Source organism: Elephantulus edwardii, unplaced genomic scaffold (assembly GCF_000299155.1).
Source record: "Elephantulus edwardii isolate Elephantulus edwardi_28Jun2011 unplaced genomic scaffold, EleEdw1.0 scaffold00031, whole genome shotgun sequence".
Taxonomy (NCBI): domain Eukaryota; kingdom Metazoa; phylum Chordata; class Mammalia; order Macroscelidea; family Macroscelididae; genus Elephantulus; species Elephantulus edwardii.
In genome coordinates, this window is record NW_006399781.1 from 18,608,041 (window position 1) to 18,618,533 (window position 10,493).

At 40.0% G+C, this 10,493-nt stretch overlaps 1 pseudogene; it reads left to right on the plus strand.

Moving 5' to 3' along the window:
- The window catches only part of LOC102860325, a 173,070-nt pseudogene that overhangs the window by 113,568 nt on the left and 49,009 nt on the right, over window positions 1-10,493 (plus strand).

Sequence of the window (10,493 nt, forward strand, 5' to 3'; positions counted from 1 at the left end):
GCCTGTATCAGGTGCACCTTAGTCTCCAGAGAGACACCGTTGTTCCTGAGTACTTTAGAGAGGTCCCTAACAGCAGACTTTCCCATCGCAATACACTTTTTGATTTCCTGACTGCTGGTGCCAAGAGTGTTGACTGTGGATCCGAGCAAACTTTTCTGAGATTATCTTTATGTCTCTTTCATATTTGATGGAAGGTTTTGCTGGGTATAATATTCTTGTTTGACACTTGTGTCTTTGAGTGTTTGATATATGTCATTCCACTGTCTTCTTGCTCTCTTGGTTTCTACTAAGGCATTGGCACTTAATTATATTTTCTCTCCCTTATAGGTTACTCTTTGTTTCTCCCTTGCGGCTTTCAGAATACTCTCTTTATCTTTGGTTCTGGCAAATTTGACTAGCTTCTTGAATATATATTCTCTCATTCTTCATTATGCCTGCAAAGTTTTCTTCTAGTAATTCTTCCACAACTTTCTCAGTGCCTTCAGATACTTTTTGCTGTTCTGGGATTTCAAGTATGCGTTTGTTATTCTTCTTCATGGTGTCTCACATTATTATTAAGCTTTTTTCTTTTTCCTTCCTTTTTGATTCTGTTTTTTCTTCTAGCAGATCAGTGGTGACAATTCTATATTCTATTTCATTGGTTCTGTGTTCCATCTTGTCAACTCTGTTCATATATTCCTCCAACATGTTGACAGCATTTGAAACATTGCTCTTTGTATTTTGGATTGTGGTTTCTTGTTTTTCCAGAGTCTCTAAAGCCTCATTTGTTTTTATCTGCATTTTTTTAGTTCCTCTTGGTTTTTGCTTGCAGTGTCCTTTAATTCTTTATGTTTGTTTTTCACCCACTGAAAATATTCAATCATTGTTCTTTTTAAATTCTGTGTCAGAAAATTCCATCAGACTTTCTGGCTACAGAAAATCCACTGATATTGTGTCATTTTTTTTTAGTGACATCTTGTTTTGGATTTGTGTAGGGTGTGAGGGAGCCTGCTTCTTTTGTGACATTGCTGTAGTAGAGTTTTTTCCATCCTTGATGCAATAGCAGGCTCTTGGTCTGATGTTACTGCTCCAGAGAGGATGAGGCAGTTACCCTTTCTGAGTTTCTCTTTGAGATTTTTGACTCTAGGGAAGCCTTGCTTCAGTTGGGGAGATATATGACCTGTTATCAGCTTTCTCTGTCAAGACAATTGCTGCTGCCAGGCCAGTCCAAGGTGCCCTGGGCTAAAGGCTGATAAAGCTTTGGGAGGGAGGAGGAAATGAATTAGGTTCACTTGTGATACTGATGTCCCTGGTGCAGTTCAGAGAGGCAGCTGTGCTTGGTCCTCCGGGTGTTGGGGCTGTGGCATCCTGGTGGTGGGGCTAGGACTTTCAGGTTGTGGGGCCTGGTCCTCAAGGCAGTAGGTCAAGACTTCCAGGTGGTGGGACCAGGACTTCTAGGTGGTGGGGCGGGACTTCCAGGTGGCCGGCAGAGCATCCAGGTGGCAGGGCAAAGTCCTCTCTATGTCAGATTCAGGGGTCTAGGTGGCAAGACAGTGAGGCCTCCTATCAAATAGGGGTCACCAGGCAGTGGTCTCGTGGTCTATTTCTCCAGACAAGGGACCAGTCCAGGATATGTTAAGAAATTTTTAAGGCAAGTACTTTGTTAATTGACTGGATATGTGGTGATGTCCAACATGCTGTGTGTGGGTGTGCTACATGTGTTGTGTGACAGAAAGACTCTTTTTGGTATCTTTCCATTTGTATAGTTTAGGTTTTATCTTGGGATACCTCTGTTTGAAGACATTTTCTCACATACTATATTCTCCAATGTGAATGTATATTTCCACATATTTCCTTCTCTTTTATAAGATTCCTTAGTCTAAAATGATTTGGATTAAGATCTAGCCTACTCTAGTGCAAATTCATTACTTTAACTGATAATATCTGCAAAGTATATTGATTTTGTTTTCCACAAAAGGTCACACTTACTGGTTCAGAGGTATCTATTTGACAATACAGTTTCCTGCATAACAGATATACAGTGAATGTCTAAGAGAAGTGTAGAGTAGGCTACACTCCCAAACTCTGAATCCAGGATCCATTCTTAAGTAAACGTCTCACAAAAGTAGTGCTTCATGGAAAACCTTTGAGAAGCATGGATATGGGTCATTTATAAGTTGTGGATTCTATTGTAGTGATAGTTTGGGCAATAGTATCACTAGGTGTGTAGGCTGGGTTAAGTAGAAGCTGTGGCACTAGGATATTATGGTCAATGTTAGAATGATCTTAATAGAAAGCAGAAAATACCAGAGGTATGTCTGTGTTTCATTGACTATGCAAAGGCATTTGACTATGTGGATCACAACAAACTGTGACTGACTCTAAGAAGAATGGGAATCCCAGAACACTTACTCAAAGCCTGTACGCGGACCAAGACCTATGCTTGGAATAGAGCACGGAGACACTACATGCTTCAAAATCCGGAAAGGTATATGCCAGGGATGTATCCTAACTCCATATCTTTTATTCTATGTGCAGAACAGATCAAATAGAAAGCTGAGATGTATGAGAAAGAATGTGGCATCAGGATAGGAGAAAGACGTAACAACAACCAGCATTATACAAATGACAAAACATTGTTTACTGAAACAGGAGGACCTGAGACATTTGCTGCAGAAAGTCAAGGACTACAGCCTTCAGTATGGATTGAATCTCAACATCAAGAAGACAAAGATTCTTGCCACTAGGCCAATTGGCAGCCTCATAATAGATGATGAGAAGATTGATATTGTTAACAGCTTCAGCTTACTTGGCTCCAAAATGAACGCTTTTGGTACCAGCAATCAGGAAATCAACAGACAAATTGCATGCAGATAATCTGCTGTCAGAGACCTCTCCAGAATATTAAAGCTCCATGAGGTTAGTCTGGAGACTAAGTTATGCCTGATCCAGACCATGGTCTTTACAATTATTTACTATACATTAGAGAGCTGGACAATGACTAAGGACAACAGAAGAAGAATTGATGCCTTTGAATTGTGGTGCTGGAGAAGAGTATTGAATATACCATTGACTGCTAAGAGAATAAACAGGTCTGTGCTGGAGAGGATGAAACAAGGCTGCTCTTTGGAGGCTAGGATTTTGAAACTCCAACTGACATACTTTGGGCATGTTGCAAAAAGGGACTAATCCTTGGAGAAGGACATCATGCTTGCAAGGGTAGAGGGACAACACAAGAGAGGAGGACCCTGGGTGAGATGAATTTATTCAGGACTAGGGTAATACGGGTAGGTGTTTCAGAGATAATGAAGTTGGCTCTTTATAGAGCAGGGTTAGGGCTGTTATACATAGGGTCTCTGTGAGTCGCAAGTGACTCTATGGCACATAACAACAACAGCATCACTGGGACTGTGAGAAGGATATGGACCACATCCTCTAACACAGTTAGGGGATAACATTGAAATGACTCCAGTTTCTGTGTGGCTGTGGTGGAGGCAAGTGGGCTGGCATTACAAGAGGAACGGATGCCAAGAGAGTGCTATCAGTAAATACCCAGCGTAGTAATTCAATAGCATTCCTGTTCCGCATACCTTCTTGACAGGGAGATGGTAGACATGGCCTGGTACCTGCCATTGGATGGAGAATGAAGACTCTGTCTTGAACATTGAGAGAGGAGAGGAACTGCAGGTAGCTGCAGAGGGTATGCTTATGAGGGGTGGGTTGTGCTATAAGCATCATGGTGCTGGGCCTGTAAAACGGCCGGTGGGGCATGGGCTGGTCCACTCACCGGGAATGAAACCATGACTCACTGTGTGATTTATATCAACTATAGGGATTTGGGGTCTGTGTAACTAGCACTGTAAAACCTAATTTAAAAGCCAAACTTAATACATCATGTTAGAACTGACTCAGAGTTGGCTCTCCAGTAGGTTTCTGAACCTGTAAACCACATAGAACTGCCCATCTTTCTTTTACAGAGCTGCTGGTGGATTTCTATCACCAGAAAGGCATTGCCTTTGAGTTAGCAGCATAATTTTCCATGTATTATACCACTAGATTGCTTCCTGTACCCTAATTAGTGTGGATTTTATATTAACAATTCAATCCTCTAGTTCTCAGAGCGCACAGCCCTGTGTCACTGCGTGGTGTGGTATGCTGAGAAAGGCACTGGGAGTTCAGCTAAGAGAGACCTTAGTGAGCAGTGTCTGGTTGGGAGTAGCTCATATGTCTCAGTATCCTTGTCACTCAAATCTGGCCAAATTTTTGTTCTTCAATTTGCTCCTAAAGCATGGAGTTCAGACTTCAGCTGATTTTCAGCTATGAATTGACAGGTACAGAGTACTTTGGGATGCCTCTATGCTTGTATCATTATTCTTGAATAGTCTTCAGTAGCTAAAGATTAAGAACAAGATAATTATTTTTTTTAGTATCTGTATGTCATTTTTGGCTCATGTTAGGCTTGCGGTTAACCAAGTACTATTTTATGCTAATCATTGTCTAGTCAAGTTTGTCTTCACTTACTTGATTGATTTTTCAAACCTAAGTATAGGTCTTTACTTTTAATCTTATTTCATTTCATCTTGATAGTTTTAGTCCAATACTCTTGGTTTCTCAAGATTGATTTTAAATTTTGACTCATCATTTCTTCTTCTAGCTCTCTCTAGGTGTTGATGTGGTGTGTAAGCTGCCAATTTCTTTTTACCCCCTTCAGACTATGTTTCTATGTAAAGGAAATGAAGAAAAAAATGAGAAATGTTTATTTAACCCTATAGTTTGGTAATATGCTCGATACTATCTATCTATTTATCTATAGATCTGTATCATTCTGTATCATTATCTATCTATCTATCTATCTATCTATCTATCTATCATCTATCTATCTATCTATCTATCTATCTATCTATCTATCTATCTCTATCATCTAGTTATTTACTTTTCACAGTAAATCATGTAAGATCTCTGTAAAAAGGAGGATGACACCATGTCATTATCATCTCACAGAGTTTTAGAGAAGAATAAATGAGATAATTTGAGGTATCTCCTTGTTATTGTGGTGTGCCACTGAGTCAACTACAACTTATAGTGACCCTAAGAACAAACAATCTACACTCTGCCCTATCCTGTGTCATCCTCCCTATCTAGGATATAGTTAAGCCTGTTATTATAGTCACTGTGTCAATCCATCTTGTTGAGGGTCTTCCTCTTTTTCTTTGACCCTTCACCTTTCCACACAGTATGCACTTTCCCAAGGACTGGCCGGCCCTTCCTAACAACATGCCCATAGTTTGTGAGATGAAACCTCACCATCTTTGCCTCCGAAGAGCACCCAGGTTGCATCTTCATCAGGACATAGTCTTTTGGTACTACTCTTGCTCCAACATCACAACTCAAAGGCATCGGCATTTCTACTGTCATTCTTATTGATTGTTCAATTTTCAGATGCATAGCAAGTAATTAGAAAGACAATGGCTTGGATTAGGTTCACTTTAATCTTCAAATTGGCATCACTACTCTTCAGCACTTTGGAGGGGCCTTTGACAACGGATCTTCCCAATATAATCGTCTTTTGATTTCTTGATTGCTAGTACTAAGGGAAATCCAGGCTGGGTTTAGAAGGGGTTGTGGTACAAGGGATATTGTTGCTGATGTTAGATGGATCTTAGCTGAAAGCAGAGAATACCAGAAGAATGTCTATCTGTGTTTCATTGATTATGCAAAGGCAATTGACTGTGTGGATCATAACAAACTGTGGCTGACTCTGAGAAGAATGGGAATCCCAAAACATTTAATTGTGCTAATGCGAAACCTATACTTGGACCAAGAGGCAGTAGTCAGAACAGAGCAGGGTAACACTGCATGGTTCAAAATTGGGAAGGGTGTACGCCAGGGATGCATCCTGTCTCCATACCTTTTCAACATGTATGCAGAGCAGATTATCCGAGAGGCTGGGCTCTATGAGGAGAATTGTGGCATCAGGATTGGTGGAAGATCTATTAACAATCTCCATTATGCAGATGACACAACCCTGCTTGCTGAAAATGAGGAGGACCTCTTGCACTTGCTGCGGAGGGTCAAGGACTGCAGCCTTCAGTATGGACTGAGGCTCAATGTCAAGAAGACAAAGATTCTCACCACTGGACCTATTGGCAGCGTCAGGATGGATGGCGAAGAAATTGAGATTGTTCACAGCTTCAGTTCGCTCGGCTCCACAGTCAACACTCTTGGCACCAGCAGTCAGGAAATCAAAAAGTGTATCGCGATGGGAAAGTCTGCTGTTAGGGAACCTCTCTAAAGTACTCAGGAGCAACAGTGTCTCTCTGGAGACTAAGGTGCGCCTGATACAGGCCATGGTCTTTGAAATCGCTTGTTATGCATCAGAGAGTTGGACAATGACTAGGGAGGACAGAAGGAGAGTTGTAGCCTTTGAGCTGTGGTGCTGGAAAAGAGTACTGAATGTACCATGGACTTCCAGGAAAACAAACAGATTCATCTTGGAGAGGATTAAACCAAGCTACTCCTTGGAGGCAAGGATTCTGGGGCTTCATCTGACATACTTTGGACATGTTGCCAGGAGGGACGACGGGCCCTTGGAGAAGGACATCATGCTTGGGAGGGTGGAGGGACAGCGCAGGAGGGGAAGACCCTCTATGAGATGGATTGATTCGGTGACTGGGGTCATAGGGATGGGTGTGTCAGAGGCAGTGTGGTTGGCGCAGGATAGAGCCGGGTTTAGGGCTGTTGTGCATAAGGTCGCTATGAGTCGTAAACGACTCGACGGCACATAACAACAAAACAACAACAACAGTACTAAGGTTGTTGATTATGGATTCAAGTAAGATGAAATTGTTGGCGAATAAAATAATTTTCTTCATCTATTCTGCCTATTGGCCAAGTGGTGAGGATTTTTGTCTTCTTGATGTTGAGATATAATCCATATTGAAAGCTGTGGTCTTTGATCTTTTGCAAAAAGTATTTTAAGCCCTTCTCACTTTCTAAACAAGTTTGTGTTATGCATAATGCAGGCTGTTGAAGAGTCTTTTTCTAGTTCTATTGCCACATTCTTTATCACAAAGTCCTTCTTGAATGATATGCTCAGAATAAAAATTGAATAAGTGTGGAGAAGGGATACAGCCCTGTCACACATGTTTCTTGATTTTAAACTAATGTTTCCTTGCTTTGTTTGGATGACAGTTTATCAGTCTAGGAATGAATTTTGTATGACCACAATCATATATTCTGGAATTTCCATTCATCTCAATGTTAGCCATAATGTGTTGTGACCCACACACAAATCAATACACTTCTTGTAGTCTCTGCTGTTAGGCATGATCCATCTGATATCAGCAATGATATCCCTGGCCTCTTTCAAATCCAGTTTGAATTTCTGGCTCGGTTTGTTGTTGTTGTTTTTTTTTTAATAAAAAAATTATATTGGATTGCATACAAAATTCATACACACTGTGTTTCATTCATGTGTGTTGTGTTTTCATACATTCATTTATTTACATGTGTTTCATACAATTACTTCCATATGTTGTTGTTGTTAAGTGCCATCGAGTCTAGACGACTCATAGCGACCCTATGAACAGAAGTCCTGGACACTTCCTGTATAACTTTCATCCTTCCTCCAGGTTCATAGGTTTTCCAGAGGCAAGCTATTGTGGAAGTGGATGCACTCCTGCTTCCAAGCTTGTTTTAATCGGGGAGCTCCACCAAACACTGTCCACCATGGGTAACCATTCTCGCATTTGACTCATTGGTGTCACAGTGTTCAGCTTCACAGCGACCATGAGTTACCTCTGTATGGCAAGTGGACATGACCTAGAAGAATGTTTCACCAAAAGCAATTAAAGGCAGGCCCGAGAGCCGCAGAGTAGGGTCACCCACCTTTGGCTTGGGAGCATGGCTTTCTGTTTCTATTTCCATATACTGTTTCATAAAATTAATCACCATTAAACTTTGCCCACTATCACCCTGTCTTTTTAAGTATCCTCTGGATCTGTCTTAATCCCTTCACATCCTCCCTTTGCTCACCAAAATCTGTGCCCCATCTCTCTGTCATTCTCCATCCTTCAATCTCCCTTTCCCTATCCCCTTCCTCCTTTGGACTTTTTTTCACATCTTACTAGTTAATCTTCTATTTTTACCATAATCATCTTATGCAGTATTTGTCCTTATAAGACTAAGTTAGATCTGTCAGCATAATGCCCTCTAGCCTCTTTTATTTTATATAGTATTTTACAAAATCATTGCTCATGAATGCAGCATAGTAATCCATTTTGTGAATGTACCACAATTTCTCAATCCATTCATTCACTGATGGACATTTCAGTTGTTTCCATTTTCTTGCTAATGTGAGTAATGCTTCTATGAACATTGGTTTATAAATCTCTGTTTGCACTTCAGTTCTATTTCCCTCTTGGTATATTCCTAGTAGTGGAACAGCTGGGTCATATGGAATTTCTGTCCTCAGCTTTTTGAGGAAACCTGGCTGTTCTCTTGTAGTTTTCTAGCCATTTTTTTGGTAATCTTCAACAATGTTTTACTTGCATGAGATATTAATGATATTGTTCAATAATTTTCACATTTTGTTAGATCATCTTTTCTGGGGGGATTAGAAAAAAAAAGGATATTTTCAGTCAGTTGGCCAGGTAGCTGTCTTCCAGATTTCTTGACATAAGCTGATGAGCATGTTCAGGACTGCATCTGTTTGTTGGAACATGTCAATTGGTATTCCATCAGTCCCTGGGGCCTTATATTTTTGTCAATGTCTTCATTGCCACTTGAACTTTCTTCCTTACCATTGATTCTTGATCATATGCTACTTCTTCAAGTGATTCCTTGTCAGTTAATTCTTTTTGGTTCAGTGACTCTGTATTTCCTGTGTCTTCCTTTCATGCTTCCTGAGTCATTAAAGATTTTGCCTATAACATCCTTTAATATTGCAACTTAAGACTTGAATTTGTTTTAGAGTTTTTTCAGCTTGACAAAAGATGATTTTTCCATGATTCCAGCTCTTTGCACATTGCTTTATAATAAAACTATTAATATGTAGTATTAATATAATAAACTAAAGGCTTAGAAATCTTTCCTTTCTCTCTTTTACTTTGACATTACTTATTTTGTATTGGTTTCTTGACCTTCTAGTGCAATTTTCAGAATCTCTTCTGACATCCATTTTGGTCTTTTCTTTCTCCTCTGTCTTTGTAATGAATGACCTGTTCCTTTCTTCCTGGATGATATCCTCATTGACACTTCACAATTGATCTGGCCTTTGAACATTAGTGTTCAATGTCTCATACCTATTCTTGATATGATTTTTAAATTAAAGTAGGATAGACTTAGGGTTGTGTTTTGGTTCTTGTATACTCCTTTTAATTTTCTTCAACTTCAATGTGAACTTGCACATGAGTAATTTATGGTCTGTTTCACAGTCAGCATCTTGTTTTGGCCTTGTTTTGATTGCTGGTATTGTATTTCTCTAGGGGTTTTACCTCTGTCATTCATGAGGTGAGGTCTATGTGTATAGTCACCGTTTATGTTTGTTTTTTTAAATGAATTTGCAAAAAATTTATTTAATTAATAAAAAAGGAATTAAAAAAAGCAATTAATAAATTACTGATTATACAAAATCAAACATTCCACCTCCAGCATAAATTTTGTGACTGACCCAGTAATTTCCAACAAGTCCTTCTTTGTTTCTATCTTTTACATTGCACACACCAATCATTATTAACACATCTTGACTGCATGTTCAACCAATTTTAGACTGCAAAAAATGGGTAGAAATCATCAATTTCCTCCTATTTGGCTTTAGTTATGATACATATATTTGAATAATAGTTGTATTAACAGGTCTCCCATGTAGATAGTATTGCACATTGACTAGTATCCTATTGCTCATAGCATTGGTGGCTTAGTAGTAAGGAGCTGTGCTGCTAATCCAAAGGTACACAGTTTGATTCCACCAAGTACTCAACCAGAGAAAAAAGGACAATTTCTTCTGTGATTTACTGCCTCTGAAAATGTGCTGGAAGGTTAGTTATGACATGATTTCAATTTAACAACATACTAACCATGACAACAAAAAGACAACATGCATGTTGTTGTTGTTATGTGCCGTCGAGTCGCCTGCGACTCATAGCGACCCTATGTACAAAGGCCCTAAACTCTGCTCTGTCCTGTGCCAATCACACTGCCTCTGACACTCCCATCTCAATTATCCCAGTCACTGAATCAATCCACCTCATAGAGGGACTTCCCCTCCTGCACTGTCCCTCCACCCTCCCAAGCATGATGTCCTTCTCCAAGGTCTGGTCTCTCTGAAAAACATGTCCAAAGTATGTTAGACCGAGCTTCAGAATCCTTGCCTCCAAGGAGGCACGGGGTTTAACCATTTCCAGGACAAATCTGTTTGTTTTCCTAGCAGTCCATGATACTCTCAATACTCTTCTCCAGCACCACAGCTCAAAGGCATCAATTCTCCTTCTATCCTCCTTAGTCATTGTCCAACT